Source organism: Schistocerca piceifrons, chromosome 3 (genome assembly GCF_021461385.2).
Source record: "Schistocerca piceifrons isolate TAMUIC-IGC-003096 chromosome 3, iqSchPice1.1, whole genome shotgun sequence".
Taxonomy (NCBI): Eukaryota; Metazoa; Arthropoda; class Insecta; order Orthoptera; family Acrididae; genus Schistocerca; species Schistocerca piceifrons.
This window is the reverse complement of record NC_060140.1, coordinates 460,645,455-460,662,628: the sequence shown is the minus strand read 5'-3', so window position 1 is coordinate 460,662,628 and position 17,174 is coordinate 460,645,455.

The following is a 17,174-nucleotide window of genomic DNA, read 5'->3' as shown; positions in this document are numbered from 1 at the left end:
GGGACTATTGAACAGAGCTGAATGAAACTTTCCAGCCTACATTAGAAAATGTTGGACACATAATTTAAATTCCTTAGTTCTGTAGCAAGCCTTTGGAAATGAGTATCAGAAACTTTTCTGCACAATGGTTAAGGAAACCTGATCCAAGAACAAATTAGATTTTCGTCTAGTGATCACTGGGTGAATGGTGCAGTTCCTTTTGAATGGGACCATATTATTAACCAAAACTCCCACGAGAGAGGAGTATATATGAGAATGCCAGAGTTACGGTTATGAGATCCTTGAACTTACGTTACAGATCACTTTGAGACCTTTGTATCCTGAGAATATTGTTGGTAAAAGCCACGAAGTATGATGTTAGATATAACACAGTTAAAGTGTGCAAAGTAAACAAGCTTTCGTGTTTCAGTGTCCAAGAGAGGTTAGATTATTCTTAGAGTAAAGATAGCGTTATTTAGTTTATGCACTTCCAAGAGATTTTTTCATCTAACGTCAGCCATAATAATTTCTGTCGTTAGAGGTAACTGATTATCTGGTCATCTCACGATAAAAATTTTCACATTTGCAAGAGTTACGTATTAGGAACTGTATGTACTATTTTGTTACAATAGAGTGTCAGTATATTTTCTGTGAACATTTAGCCAATGCTAACCCCAACCGTATTTGCTAAATCATTCATATTCCATTCTACTCACTTCACAATGGTATTTGTGTCATAGTAAACAGATCCACTAGCTATCATAAGCAGGATGTGATTGATACGTGTTTTGAAAAGTAGCAGACCCAGAACAGAATGTTGTGGCACTTCCTACTTTGTAGGAAGCCAGTAGGATGAAAGTTTTTCTCTTTCTGTTAACAATGGAGAACAGCTTACCTTATTTAAAAATATGCAATGAAACGTTGACCTAACCTCACCATAATTCTGTAATATTCTAACTTCGCAAAAGAAATGCATGGCCAACAAAATAAATTGCTAAAGAAGTGAACATACAGCATGCACGTGATTTTATTGTAAGGAAGTGAAAGACAGCGAGCGTAGAGGTCTGAGTAGTATTGTCTTTGCCTATTTTTGGTACCTGTCGTTAAATGTATTTGTCAATAATGCTTGACGATCCGATCCATTGCGAGTAAGTATTTAATGTTAAGTGGAGCTTCTTAAACAGTACAAATATTATTGCTTAACAGGCTTACGAACATCAACTTATGCTGCCATTTTCAACATTCAGTAACTCTGTAAGAATCACGGAGCCTGTATCCTCTCTGCAGTTTTTCAGTATAGCCCAGTCTCTCTGAGTTGTGAGTAAATTTTTCTTTCTGTTCCTCAGTAGTTTCTAGGATCTAACATTAATTTCGTGCATAGTTTCCAAATGTTAATTTAAGCTACACAATGCATTTCCAAATCTCCTTATGAGCACCAGAAACAAACCTTTATGACATCTGGCTTGTAAAAACAAATCCTTCGTAAGCCCTTTGTATTAGCGCTGGTGAGAAAACTGCGCCTATATACCCGTTACCCGTCATACAATCGGCATACACCTGCTATCGCTTTGGAGGCAACAGCGATTTATTTCATTTCTCCTTTTTGTCCACTTCGTACCTTGATCATCATCGTTACCAGTCATTTGACATCCAATGTTAGAAAAAGACCTCATCTAGCCTTCCCCGCATACTCCCTCAGCCTCTTGTATCCATGTTGCTCCTCCATGTTTTCTGTGCTCATTTACCCATTTTCCATCACATCGTCGTCTCAGACGTTTCCTACTTCTTCTCAGAATCCAACGGTCAACGTCGTTGTTTCATCTACCATCGAATCACCTGTCTACACTTCCTGTCCATCATTATTTGATTTATATTAGCAATAATTACATCTTCCATTCAGTCAGTTTCCTGGCACATTTGTTTCTTTTTTTCTTTTTTTTTCCTGACTCTCCTAATATCTCGTGCGCCTTTATAATCACTGACCAAATGTCCATTTAGGAATCTTGGTGGTGTTCTAGAGCTGGATTCGTGGAAGAGGAGAAGTAACGTAAAAGAATCTTGCTGCTTCCAACCCGAAAGTAAGCGTATCTAGACTATATTAAGAATCCAACAGTCGACGGAAGATACGACAATAACTCTTCTAGAAAGCTTATCGAGAATGTTGGTTGTGGTGCTTACGTAAAGATAAAGACGTTAGCAGAAGGTAAGAAACTATGGAGTACAGCATCAAACCAATCGGAAAAGGGGTTTAACCAGCAAATGAAAATTGGAAACGATTTCAGTAAATCCCTTCAGAACCGTTAAATTACATGTTTTCTCCTAAAGACCCGTATGTTCCCCTTCAGCATAAATTATCCATGCCAAGAAGCGGGATATTACCCGATCAAAACACGTATTTAGTGCTACTTCCTCCCCAAATCAAATCACATGTCAACATGTTGATGTCGAATGGAACTACAGAGGATGGTTTTCAGTACCTCTGCCAATGTCAACTTAACCAAAATTAAATCGATGCAACAGAGCTACGAAACTGCATTCACGACTAGTGCAAGCATAAGACATGTGGTATGGTGAAGGTAAACAGAGGAACAGACCGTTGTTGTAACTGATTTTGGTTCGAGACGTGAAAAAAATAAGATTTTGTAACACTATATGAATGTATTTTGTTTAGAAACTCTTCATCTACAGTTAGAATATTGGCCTTCTCTTCATTTTGAAAATGTCAGTAGAACTAAGTACTGAAATGCAAATTAATAATTAGCATATGTAATGATTTTCACTATATTAAAACTAAATTAAAAAATGAACCTTGTAGTAAACATCTACCCTTTGAGGGATGAAGCTGTTGAGTCAATAACTATCAGCTAGTATTAATACAACAGGAAGATAGCAACAAGGTAAATTTTAGATTTTCACAGGTAGCTGCCTTGTTCTGAAAACGGAAACCGAAACTGGAAATCAGAAGATAATGCTGAAGAAACATTAGACTGCCAGGACTGTAAACAAGCAAGAATTACGTTGAGAACGCTGCCACGAGTCACAGGATGTAAACCTCTCCGACGCACCACCTTGTAGTAGACAATCTTCTAACTGCCTATTTGTTTCAGGGTAACAACAACTGAAACCTACGTAGAATTACCCTGACAGCTTTATCTAACATAATGGGCATAGAACTGTTTTATTACTCTAACTGTAACGATAAATATCTTTTAAAATTGAGTTTTTAAGAGTAATAAAAATTAATTATCTGGGTGCATAACAGAAAATCTTATGTAGTTAAACTATTGCAATGTTCGCTATTTACAATCACATAATTCGTGCACCTAATCTCTTTTATTTACTAAGATATCTGCAAATTCCACATTCACCTGCCTCTATCTTATATTTAATAAACGAAATCAGATGAATCATCTTCCTACAATGGCTTAGACTTTTGCATCTAAATTTGCATCCATACTCAGCAAGTCAAAGTGAAGTGCACAGCAGAATGTTGTTCCCTTTGTATCAGTTATTAGGGCTTTTCCCCAATCCGTTCACGTATGGACTGACTGATGTTTATTTGCTTAAACATCTGTTTGTGCGCTGTTATTAGTCTAATTTTTGTCTTCGCGGTCCTTAACGAAGGGATACGTAGTTCTAGTTTTTCATCATCTTCGTGACTCTTTTCCATAGATAAAATAAATCTGTGACCATTCGTGCTGCTCTTCTTTGCATCCGCCACTACTGAGAATGTTAGGCGCCAGTTGTCAAACTTGTGACATACTTGCCAGAACATGTTTCTGGGCTACACTTTTCCACAAGCAAGTGCTTAAAGTTGATATGCCATTAGACACTGTCAAAAGGAAAAAGCCAGCAGTAAGCAAGCGTTGTCAAACGAGTATACATTCAATATCTCCTGTTCATCCTGTTTGGTGCGAATCTCATACACCTGAGCAATACTCTAAAATCGGTCTCACGAGTGTTATTTCAGCAATCTCCATTGTAGACTGATTGCATTTCTCTAGTATTTTACCAATGACCCAAAATCTGCCGCTTGCTTTATCAACGACTGAACCTTTGTGATCGTTCCATCTTATGTCCTTACAGATATTTGCAACCAGTTACTGTCATGAGTTTTCCCGATTCCAAATGTGATTCACTGAAGTTGTAGTCAGAGGATTTCAAGTGCAAAATTTTACATTTCTGGATACTTTAAATAAGTTTTCAATTTTTGCACTGCTTCTAAATCTTTTCACGGTCTTACCAAGTACTTCATTTATTTGTCTATTTATTTATTTCGCCTGATATGATTAGGACCATCAGGCCCTCTCTTGCATCAGACCACGATTTCACACACATGGTACCTTCTTTACGTTGTAGTTCCCTAAGAAGTAACAATTTTAATATGAAAAATAATATTAAAATGACTTTACTATATATAGTCACAATATGAGTTAATACTTGTACTAATCTGCTACTGAGAGTGGCAGCATAATAATAATAATATTAATATTGACAATAATAACAATAATAGTAGTTTCAAATACTTAAAGAACATATAGGTGTATCAAATAGATGTTTTCTGATACAGTGAGTTCTGGGGAAGGGAACCAGGTAAGAATACTGGTAAGCAGAAAGATCTGGTTGGAATGAAGGATATACAAGGGCAACGAGAGCGTACAAGGAGAATGGTAATTATTATTATTACTTTAGTAGAAATGCCTTTAACAGTCTTTTTAAGCTGCAGATGTTATTCAGTTCTCGAAAATAATGCCGGACATTATTCCAGAGTCGGATTCCTATTACTGTGAAGGACTTCGAGAAAGCGACTGAACGATGCAGTGGGACAGGAAGGATTTTGCGCTGGTGGGAATGGGTGTTTTTGCCACGTTGTTCAGAGAAGAGCATTAAGGTCGACAAGAGCTCTGAGGGACACTGTATGTTGAAAAGACAATAGAGAACACAGAGTATGTGGAAATCTATGCACTTGTCTGCACGCAACCAGGATAGTTGTCCTTACGATGGTGAAACGTTATCAAAGAATGGAACATCGCAGATACTCTGATCAACCAAAACATTATAACCACCTGCCTAATAGCCAGTATCTTTGGCATGGATGACAGCGACGATGCCTTATGGTATGGGAGCAACGAGACCTTGGTAGCTCGCTGGAGGGAGATGGAACCACATCCGTGCACATAGCTCACTTAATTCCCGTAAATTCTGGGGAGAGGGGTGATGAGTTCTAACGGCACTTTCAGTCACCTCCCAGATGTGTTCGATCAGGTTCGGATCTGGAGAGTTAGGGGGGTGGGGGGGGGGCAGCACATCAATTGGAACTGGCCAATATGTTCCTCTAACCACTCTATCACGCTCCTGGCATTGTGACATGACGCATTAACTTGTTGAAAAATGCCACTGCTGTCGGGAAACATGATCGTCATGAAGGGATGCACGTGGTCTGCAACCAATATACGATACTCTTTGGCCGTCACGGTACCTAACGCGACCTCCACTGGACCCCTGGATGCCCAAGTGAATGTTTCCCATAGAATAAAGGAGCCGCTGCCGGCTTGTCTCCGTCCCGCAGTACAGGTGTCAAGGCGATGGATTCACGCCCTCCCATCAGCATGATGAAAAAGGTATCGGAATTCATCAGACCATGCAACGCTCTGCCACTGCACCAAAGTCCAGAGCCGATGATCATGTACCCATTTCAGTCGTAGTTGCCGATGTTGTGGTGTTAACATTGGTCCATGCGTGGGTCGTCGGCTGCAGAGACCCGTCTTTAGGAGTGTTTGGTGCGCTGCGTGTTAAGCAACCCCTGTGCTTTGCACGGCAATAAAGTCTGATTTTAGTTCCGCCAGAGCTCGCCACCTGTCCTGTTTCACCAGTGTCCCCAGCCTACGACGTCCAACATCTATAATGAGGGGTGGTCGCCCAAGCCCACGACGACTGGACGTGTCTTCGCCTTGGTTTCGCCACGTGTTGAAGACGCCACAGAACTCCTCGAACACCCGACAAGTCGTGTAGTTTCCGAAACGCTCGTTCTGAGTTTCCGGGGCATCACGATCGGCCCTCGAATAATCTTAGATAGATCGCTCGCCTCCCCCATTCTACACACGGACAGAATGGCAGTCATTCTGCGTCAGGTGATGATGCTATCGCCTGGACAAGTTTATATCGATAGTAGATCAGTGGCATAATCTGCTGTCGGATCTGTGTATGACGTATTCATAATCGGTTCCAGGAGCCGTGAGCTTTGTCCGTCTTTCAAACAGTGCTTCATTACAGGTAACTGCATCAAATCCATTACTTCAAACGTAATTGTGATTCTTAGTTACAGCATATTATGCGTGTGTAGAGACCTTATGTGAGCAGTCTGCTACAGACAGATGTGCAGCGAACTTGGCAGCACACCACAAGATAACCGACTTAATATGTCATGGGTTATAACATACTGGAGATTACACAAGATATTTAGTTTCTTTAGTCAACAATGTCTACGGTGGATCTTCAACTGTACAGAGACAATGTTTCCACATGCCTAAGGCAAGGGACGAACGTAAGTGTTTGACGAACGGACCTGACGTCATATCCGCAAAATCATACGGGGCCAATGACGGTCCTCTGTGAGTCAGATAGTAGCCGGGATATGAAGGTCGGGCGTCAGGAATCCATTAACACCAGGACTGTCCGGAGACAAGTGCCCAGCACCGACTATGCAGCCCACGATCGCAGTCACCCGGAGTATATCGAATAATTAAGCAACATAGTCTCTCAATGGCGGAAGGTACTTCGGATACCGTTATCGTTTCCAGCCTTACCTGCCCCATTCCCGAATCGTGAACATGACGAACCACTGTCGGAAAGACTTTGCATTATATTCAGTTTTTCTAAATTTTCAGTAATGATATGAGACTCCTCTCACTTGGTCACTTCGCTGATAACTACTCCCTTCCTTGTCGATGATGGATTGTTTCACTCATTAGTATTATTTGATGATGTGTTGGGTGGAGTTCATTAAACAAAAGGGATTGAGATGCCATTTTCAGTTTACTACATCATTTAACGAAGGGTATTATTCAGTTACAGTAACGAAATCGTGACACGAGATTCGAATAAAAATTAACTGTCAGGAATGATTCCATTTTAGACGTTCTGCGATTTGTTGTTGTTGTTATTGTGGTATTCTGGCGCAGCTCTCCATGTTGCTCTTCCCTACGCAAGCTCCTTAATCTCCAAATAAGTACTGCAACTCACAGCAGCATGAACTGCGTACTGTAGCCGTCTCTTGGTCTCCCGCTACTATTTTTACCCCTCGCACTTCCCTCCAGTACTAAACTGACCATACCATGATGTCTCACAATGTGTCATGTCAGCCAGTCCCTTCCTTTTTGTCAAGTTAAGCCACAAATTCTTTTCTCCCTATCCTATTCCGTATCTCCTCAAAAGTTACTTAATATACCCAACTAATCGTTAGCATCCTTCTGTATTTCAAAAGCTTGTATTCTCTTCTTCTCAAAACTAACTATCGTCCACGTTTTGCTTTCGTACAAAAGCACACTCCAGACAAAATCCCTTCAGAAAACATTTCCTAACACTTAAATTTAGCCGGCCGGTGTGGCCGTGCGGTTCTAAGCGCTTCAGTTTGGAACCGCGTGACCGCTACGGTCGCAGGTTCGAATCCTGCCTCGGGCATGGCTGTGTGTGATGTCCTTAGGTTAGTTAGGTTTAAGTAGTTCTGAGTTCTAGGGGACTGATGACCTCAGTAATTAAGTCCCATAGTGCTCAGATCCATTTGAACCATTTCAACCTAAATTTATATTCGATGTTACCAAAGTTCTCTTCTTCAGTAGCGCTTTTCCTGCCACTGTTGTTCTGTATTTACATCCTCTCTACTTCGGCCATCAGACGATATTTTACTGCCCAAATTGCAAACTCATATACTACTTTAACTGTCTCCTTTTCCGATCTAATTCCTTCAGCATTGCCTGATTTAATTCGACTACATGCCGTTATCCTTGTTCTGCTTTGTTTATGTTCATCTTATATCCTCCTCCCAAGACACTATCCATTCCGTTCATCTGCAATTCGAAGCCTTTACTGACCCTGACAAAACTATTATGTCATCGGCAAGATTCAAAGTTTTTTTTTCCTGAACTTTAATTCTCTATCCAGACTTCTCCTGCTTTCCTTTCAACTTTCTCAGAATGTAGACTGAGTAATATTGGGGATAGGCTACAATCATGTCGCACTCCTTTCTCAAGCATTGCTTCCATTTCATGACTGTCGGCTCTGTTAATTGCCGTCTGGTTTCTGTACAAGTTGTAAATAACCTTTCGCTTCTTGTATTTTACTCTTGCTACCTCCAGAAATTCTAAGAGTGCACGTCAGTCATAGATTTATCCAAATCTAAAGAAACTATAAATGTGTGTTTGACTTCCTTCACCTTTCGTCTTTAAAATATGTCTTAAAGTCAGTACTGTCTCGGATTTACCTACATTTGCCCGGAATCCAAACTCATGTTATTGTTTTGCTACCACGACTTACTACACAGATATGTCGGTAATATTCGCACCGGTCAGCACCTGCATTCTTTGGAACTGGAATTAATACATTCTTTTCGAAGTCTGAGGGTATTTACCCTGCCTCACATATAAGGGACAATCAAAAAGTCTCCTTTCGAAAGCCGGACAGTGCATAATCTGTACTCCAAACAGGCGAAATCTCCATGAATACTGATGCAGTCATACCATCGACGCATCAGGTTGAACATACCCCTTTGGTAAAACACCGTGTCCTGCTGCTTGAGCAAATCGCTAACTATAATTTCTTAGGCTTCCGCTGCCAGTCAGCTGACATAAAATTATCTTGAATATGGTACCGCATTAAAAACCCTAGTGGGGAAACCAACGTCTCTGCCACGGCCATGGTCGAAACGTAGGTTTGTGCTGTACAATTTTTAACATTTTGGCAAGGTATCATACTTAGAAAACTTTTATGAGAAGTCCGTTACTGTCTGCTGCGCGTCCTCCTCCGACAGATAATGTCGACCTCTCAAGCCCCTTTTAAGAGACTGAAGGCGTGATAATCGCACGAGGAGAGATCAGGGCTATGGGGCGTGTGCTCGAGTGTCTTCCACTTTAGTTTACGTAACTTCTGCGTTACGACATTTGCGACACGGGAACGTGCGTTATCATGAAAGAGCAGCACCAGCATTCCCCAAAGGTTGTTTTCTAAAAGACACGCTGTCCCGTACACATTCTTCGTTGTCCGATGTACTCGTATGTCAATCAGTGTTTGTCCTTCGAGAGGGAAGAAGAGAATAACAGCACGTTGGGCCTGTTGGGACCATTTGGTAATAACATCGCCATAGTTCACTTTTCCGCTTTTACCGCACGCAAATCGCAAAGAAACGAATTCGCATTGATCCTTTGCCTGCAGATCGGTTCTTATACAGCCGCGTCGCCCTACGTTGCATATACGCCGTAGCAAAGACCGCAAAAGAAATCTTTCTGCTCGCCTCTTATACCTTGCACAGCACGTGTGATAGTTTAGTCATATCTGGCTCTCCCAGTGACATCAGTAGTTCTGAGGGAATGTCCTCTACTCCAGCGGCTGATCTTCGGATTGTATCTTTCAGTACTCTGTCATATTATTCTCGCAGTATCATATGTCCGATTTCATCTTCATCTATCTTCCCTTCCCTTTATATAATACTGCCTTCAGGTTCTTTCCTTCGTATAACCACTCTGTACATTCTTACCCCTTTCAGCTTTCCCTTCTTCGCTTATTATTGGTTTTCCTTCTTAGCTCCTGATATTCATACAGATGCTTTTCTTTTCTCCAGCAGTCTCTTTAATATTTCTCTAAGCGTTATCTGTCACTTTCATAATTATACATACTTCTATAGACTTATATGTCTCTTAGCAATTCCTGCTTAGCAATCTTGCAACTCCTGCCAGTATCATTTTTAGACGTTTGTATTCCCTTTCTCTTGCTTGATTTGCTGCATTTTAATATTTTCTCCTTTCATCAATTTCCCTCCGCCACACACCGTCAGGTGGCTTGCGGAGTGTGGATGAAAAAAAAAAAAATTAATTTTGGCGTCTCCTGTGATATCCGAGGATTTTTACTAGGCTTTATCCTTTTACCCATTTGTTCCTCTGCCTTTGTTGTTTCATCTTTCAAAGCTACCCATTCGCATTCTATTGCATTGCTTACCTTGCTTCAGTCAAACTTTGCCTGATGCTCTCTTTGAAACTTTCAACCTCTCGTTCTTTCAACATATCCACGTCCTATTTCCTTAATTTCCTACTTTTTTGAAAACTCTTTACTTTCAGTCTACTGTTAACAACAAATTACATACGATTTCCTCCTCACTATTCTTCCGTAACGTAATCGTAAATCTCAGTACACTTCGCTACCGACCACTCCACTGTAACGACTGCCGCACGCTAAAAAACAAGCAATGATATGACTCGTTGTTGAGGCTGTAACTGCTTTCGCACGGAACATCTCGATGATGCACATTACCTCTTTTACAACTCTGGCCACAGGAGTTCCATAATAATTTCATTAACACCCTCACACTAACTATAAATGCGAAAAAACTTGCTGTTCTTCTTTGTATCTTCTTACGACTGACCGCCAAAGGTCTTTGCTCCCATTTAGCGATGTATGCTATTTATGTGGAGGGTTGCCCGTCATTCTGTGCATCACGTGTAGATCCGCTGCAGTTTTAGTGCACTTCGTCGTAATTTCAAGGCGATGCAGCTGCACTCTATACAGCAGCAACATCAACCGTGACTTGCGTCACAGGCTCTCACCATTACCCACCTGCCCATCTGCATGGGTAGTGAACGTAACTTACTTCTAGAAGTGTTTTTAGTCTTTACACTCAGCTCAACTTCTTTCCTAATTACACTTACAGTTAAGCACTGCGAACACTGTCTTACACAAACTTTTCTGTTTCTGTAAGGTGAAAGTAGAAGATATATTTTACGTACCAGACATATCGTAAGGAAAATTGTTTTGTGTTATTGAATTTAAAATGTTACATTCCGCGCACACACATTCTACTCTGAGTATGTAATTCTGGAGGCCAAAGACGGTAACAGTTAAGCAATATTCAGCGCAAAAGTAAAATTGTTTTATATCTACAATGAACTAAACATAGTTAATTTTGTTCCAGGAATGAGGGTGAATGAGTAAGAGTCGAATGGATGGAGAATGGTTAAAGCTGAAGAGGTGTTAATTTCTTTCAGCGTTACCTATAGGTTCATGTACAGGGTGTTACAAAAAGGTACGGGCAAACTTTCAGGAAACATTCCTCACACACAAAGAAAGAAAATATGTTATGTGGACATGTGTCCGGAAACGCTTACTTTCCATCTTAGAGCTCATTTTATTACTTCTCTTCAAATCACATTAATCATGGAATGGAAACACACAGCAACAGAACGTACCAGCGTGACTTCAAGCACTTTGTTACAGGAAATGTTCAAAATGTCCTCCGTTAGCGAGGATACATGCATCTACCCTCCGTCGCGTGGAATCCCTGATGCGCTGATGCAGCCCTGGAAAATGGCGTATTGCATCACAGCCGTCCACAATACGAGCACGAGGAGTCTCTACATTTGGTACCGGGGTTGCGTAGACAAGAGCTTTCAAATGCCCCCATAAATTAAAGTCAAGAGGGTTGAGGTCAGGAGAGCGTGGAGGTCATGGAATTGGTCCGCCTCTACCAATCCATCGGTCACCGAATCTGTTGCTGAGAAGCGTACGAACACTTCGACTGAAATGTGCAGGAGCTCCATCGTGCATGAACCACATGTTGTGTCGTACTTGTAAGGGCACATGTTCTAGCAGCACAGGTAGAGTATCCCGTATGAAATCATGATATCGTGCCCCATTGAGCGTAGGTGGAAGAACATGGGCCCGATCAAGACATCACGAACAATGCCTGCCTAAACGTTCACTGAAAATCTGTTGATGACGTGTTGCACAATTGCGTGCGGATTCTCGTCAGCCCCCACATGGTGATTGTGAAAATTTACAATTTGATCACGTTGGAATGAAGCCTCATCCGTAAAGAGAACATTTGCACTGAAATGAGGATTGACACATTGTTGGATGAACCATTCGCAGAAGTGTATCCGTGGAGGCCAATCAGCTGCAATTAGTGCCTGCACACGCTGTACATGGTACGGAAACAACTGGTTCTCCCGTAGCACTCTCCATACAGTGACGTGGTCAACGTTACCTTGTACAGCAGCAACTTCTCTGACGCTGACATTAGGGTTATCGTCAACTGCACGAAGAATTGCCTCGTCCATTGCAGGTGTCCTCGTCGTTCTAGGTCTTTCCCAGTCGCGAGTCATAGGCTGGAATGTTCTGTGCTCCCTAAGACGCCGATCAATTGCTTCGAACGTCTTCCTGTCGGGACACCTTCGTTCTGGAAATCTGTCTCGACAGAAACGTACCGTGCCACGGCTATTGCCCCGTGCTAATCCATACATCAAACGGGCATCTGCCAACTCCGCATTTGTAAACATTGCACTGACTGCAAAACCACGTTCGTGATGAACACTATCCTGTTGATGCTACGTACTGATGTGCTTGAGCAATGAGTCGCATGTCAACACAAGCACCGAAGTCAACATTACCTTCGTTCAATTGGGCCAACTGGCGGTGAATCGAGGAAGTACAGTACATACTGACGAAACTAAAATGAGCTCTAACATGGAAATTAAGCGTTTCCGGACACATGTCCACATAACATCTTTTCTTTATTTGTGTGTGAGGAATGTTTCCGGAAACTTTGGCCGTACCTTTTTGTAACACCCTGTATATTACATTTTTCTGGTATAATAAAACTTTGTAACCAAGTGAGTCTCGAACGTGACCCTTGCTTCTCGCGAGAGGTTCTCTTAAAAGGAAGTAAGAGTCTGCTGCCCAAAGGTAATGTTCTTAATTCGAATTTCAGTTCCACCAGCGAGGAAGCTTCTCAACAGCGTGCTTTCCGCTGCAAAGACAAATGCTGTACACCAGCACACCGTTCTTTCTCTCATGAAGTCCGTGCTATTCTCATTTGCGAATGAAAATTGCTCTGCGAAATTATGGACAACGAGTTTTTGTTAACGAGAAGAAAATTTCCCCTCCTAACAAAGGTTTTACAACATTCACCATTATTTTTCAGTCCCATGTATGCACCTCTCAGTTACTCTGGCATTCCTAAGCTAAGTTTTCTACTTCAGCTGATATGGTCGTCTCCATGTTCACATTTCTGGGACACTGGCGTGCTGATTTCGCCTTCTCTGCTGTTTTTTAAGACTGACCAATGAGGAGCCCTATTACAACTTTTCAGACGAGGGATTGTTCGCTCCTCAAAAAGCGGTTCCAGAAAGTCGGTCCATCGCTTCAATGAGTAAAGAATTTCTGTCCACAACGCAGTTCTGTAGCTTCTTAGAAATCGCGGTGATCGCTATATGTTACTGACTTCCCCCTGCCTAGTGTTCTTGCTAGGTGATCGTCAGCATAAAACAAAGTTCCTTTGACATGTATTTTGGACAGATGACACTACCTCTAAAAACTAAGATTCTGCAGGGTCGCAGATGTTCCTCAAGCTACATTATTTGATTCCTATGAATGTAGACCTGGACGCTAAACTGCGCAGAGCACATTATGTGAAATGCTGCAGGAACGTTACTTCCTGACACACGTGCTAATCAATACCAGGGCTGTTGTGTGGTACCAGCCACGAGCGCTCACTTCCCTTCATCCCCTTCCTCTTCCCCCTAAAAGGCGAATCACAACCCCCAGCGTGTCTCATCACGGCCCCAGCTAAACTATAGAGAATGTTATAACGTAAAACAGACATTAGGGAAGAGAAGGAATTAATATCAGAGTAGACTGCTTAATACTGACAATTATTGATGTAACTAATTACAAGCATTGACTATTTTGTTAATTTATGGGAACGAACTTCATAGAGTAATGATTTTAAATCAGTTATGAATGACACCTGAGACGTGCCAGTCCGACAATGGACTGACACATTTCGGGTACGGAAGGTAGGAGGTATGTTGTCCATAGTACATCAGTCTTTCACGTGGTATGCAGATGATTCCGGTTGCATACTGTTTTCCCAGTATAGATTATTTTCTCATATATATTTTTCACAGATGCTGTTTATAATGTAGTTTTGAGTCTAACCAGCTGAACATGGAGGAAGATTAGAATTGAACATCCCGTCGAAGACTAAATCATTAAATACGGAGCATAAAACAGGATTGAAGGAAGGAAATGGAAGCAAATCGGCCATTTACTTTTCAAACCATGAGGGCATTTGTCTTAAGCGAATTAAGGAAACCACAGAAAATCTATATTAAGTGGTCAGGTGCGGATTTGAATTGAGTCCTGCCGATTATGAGTCCAGTGTCCTGCCAATTCACAACTCGCTCGGAAACATCTAATAGTAGTTACGAGATTCTACAGTAGATGCCAGTACATTGTAAGCACTTAATTTCTATTTACCCTTGGGTTTGGACTACCTAATCATGTTTGACACTATACTCAAAGAATGATGTAAGAAAGATGATAACGTCTTACCGACTTTGTAAAATACTGCATAGCAGTTGACGGGTGATGACCGAGTGTCTGTAATTTGTTTGCATTAAAAATGGGTCACCCAATTTTGAGTACTGTTCGTGCACTACACCACTACACACATTCAACAGCATGTTACGTGCAACGAGGGAGGGCATTTGAGAGTGGTCCTAGTGCATTTCGAGCTTCTTCTACATAACGCTTTTCCTTCTGCAGACTGCGCCTCACTTATTCAGGTAATGTACCTGCAGGTACTGTGTTTACGGCAGTAGTTAGCAGACAATAAACAGTGAATGCTATCCTCAGAGCTTCATGGAAAGAAAATGGGCAAACTAATGACAAAGTCACGAGGACATGAACTGTAATATCGTTCCCTGAGAGGCATTCTAGGTGTCGCGCTGACGACCAGCAATCACATCCTTCGTGAACACCAGTAGTCTATGTGGCGTTACCCGAGAGTGAGTGTAAATGGCGGCGTGGGAACGACACTACGATTCAGGCGTTCGTCATACCGACGCGGCAAACACCACGCCGTGACCAGAAAAACAAATAAAACTGGAACCTGATCTTAGAGGTCTTGCTGAAAAGAAATGGCTCCGAATTTTGTATGTGAAAACTCTTAAAGCTTTTTTGATAAAATCAAAAATTATTAACATTCTGCTCTTTATTCTTCTAGTCCACATCTCTGCAGCACTCTGCCGCTAGAGAGCTCCGAATTTTGGCGTGTGACACAGGGGTGGGTTACGTAACTATGTCGGTAGAGCGTACTGTAATCGAATTCCGAAATGGAAGAGTTCGTCCACACATGGAGCACCGCTTCCTTCAGTTTCACACTGCCAGACCACACACGAGAGCTGCGACATCTACATCAATCCGACGCTTTGGGTGCACTGCCGTCGGTCATCCTCAATAAAGTCTCCGAGTTGGCCCCATCCGATTTTCATCTGTTTTCATACCATAAGGATCACCTTCGAGAAACTCACTGTGGTGGTGATGAACTGGTGCACGCAGAGGTGAGATTGTTGTTCCATCAACGAAGTCAAACATTCTGCAGCGACGGTATCAAGAAACGGTCCGTCGTTAGAAGAAATGTGTTCCTCTCCGAGGTGACTGAGTTGAGAAAAAAATATATAGATGAAGTTTGTTTGATTTAAAAAGAAACTGCGGGACGGCTACGATCGCAGGTTCGAATCCTGCCTCGGGCATGGATGTGTGTGATGTCCTTAGGTTAGTTAGGGTTAAGTAGTTCTAGGGGACTGATGACCATAGATGTTAAGTCCCATAGTGCTCAGAGCCATTTGAACCATTTTTAACTTGGTTCTTGAAACTTAGAAACTTTCTACGTAGGTTTTCGCGGTTTGGTTTATATCTGTCTTCAAGTTTCTTGATCGCTGCAGGTCGTGCGACTTTTAGGTTGTGCTGTCACACAGCAACACAGGCGCACTGCGCTATTTGCAGAATGTCCACAGAGGAACTAAATCTTTTTCACGCAATTTTGAGGAAACTGTTTGTTTGAACAAAAATGGAAAGTCTCGCTACACTACTTGACAATTGACTGATCAAACTTTCATTATTGATAATTTCATTGTTGCTAGGAAAACTGGTTGAGGAAATTCTGAGCTATCACGAGAACCGGCATAAATATAATAAACGTCGACCAGTTTTACGATCAGACAGATCTACAGAAACTTATCTACTATTGGCCGCTGCAACATGGCACTCTCAAATCTCGTCTAGGAACCGGATACAGACCATCAGTGCACAAATATCTACATATTATTCTCGAGACACTTTAAGAAAGGAAAATGAATATGAAGGACACATGCATTGGTCAGTAACGTAATCAAAAAATGACTCTGAGCGCTATGGGACTTAACTTCTGAGGTCATCAGTCCCCTATAACTTAGAACTACTTAGACCTAACTAACCTAAGGATATCACACACATCCATGCCCGAGGCAGGAGTCGAACCTGCGACCGTAGCGGTCGCGCGGTTTCAGACTGAAGCGCCTAGAACCGCTCGGCAACCCCGGGCGGCTAACGTAATCAGCTGACAGAGCAAGACCATTGGGAAAAGTTCCAAAGAAAGTAGAATGAAAAAGGAATCTGTTTTAACACCACAGATCAGAAAGCGCGAGAGAAAAATCATTGTACTACGGCGTCTTTTTTTAAATTTTTTAGCATCATTATTTTAAGTGTAAGAGAAGGAAATTATATGACTTGTATCTAACGTCTAATTTCATATGTATCAATTTTAAATAACTTAAATTGTACTGATCACTTCCATCTTCAAAAAATTTGAACAAATCATTCATGTCATTAACACAAATTCAACTTGTTTGTTTTCTACAATACGTGAAATTCTTATTTTGCTTAAAACTTAAGTTCCACGGCAGTTGTTGCAAGTTCGCAGTTTAATTTTTCCAATTTACTTATAACAGAAGTTCAAACAACATATACTACTCCCCAGGAAAAAATAAAATAGATTTATGTTATTTAAAAGAAAATATGTTCGTGTGGGTATAAAACGTTCACTGGCGTAGTTACCTTTTTATCACCATTTTATTGACGTTATTACTATTACTGTTATTATTATTATTATT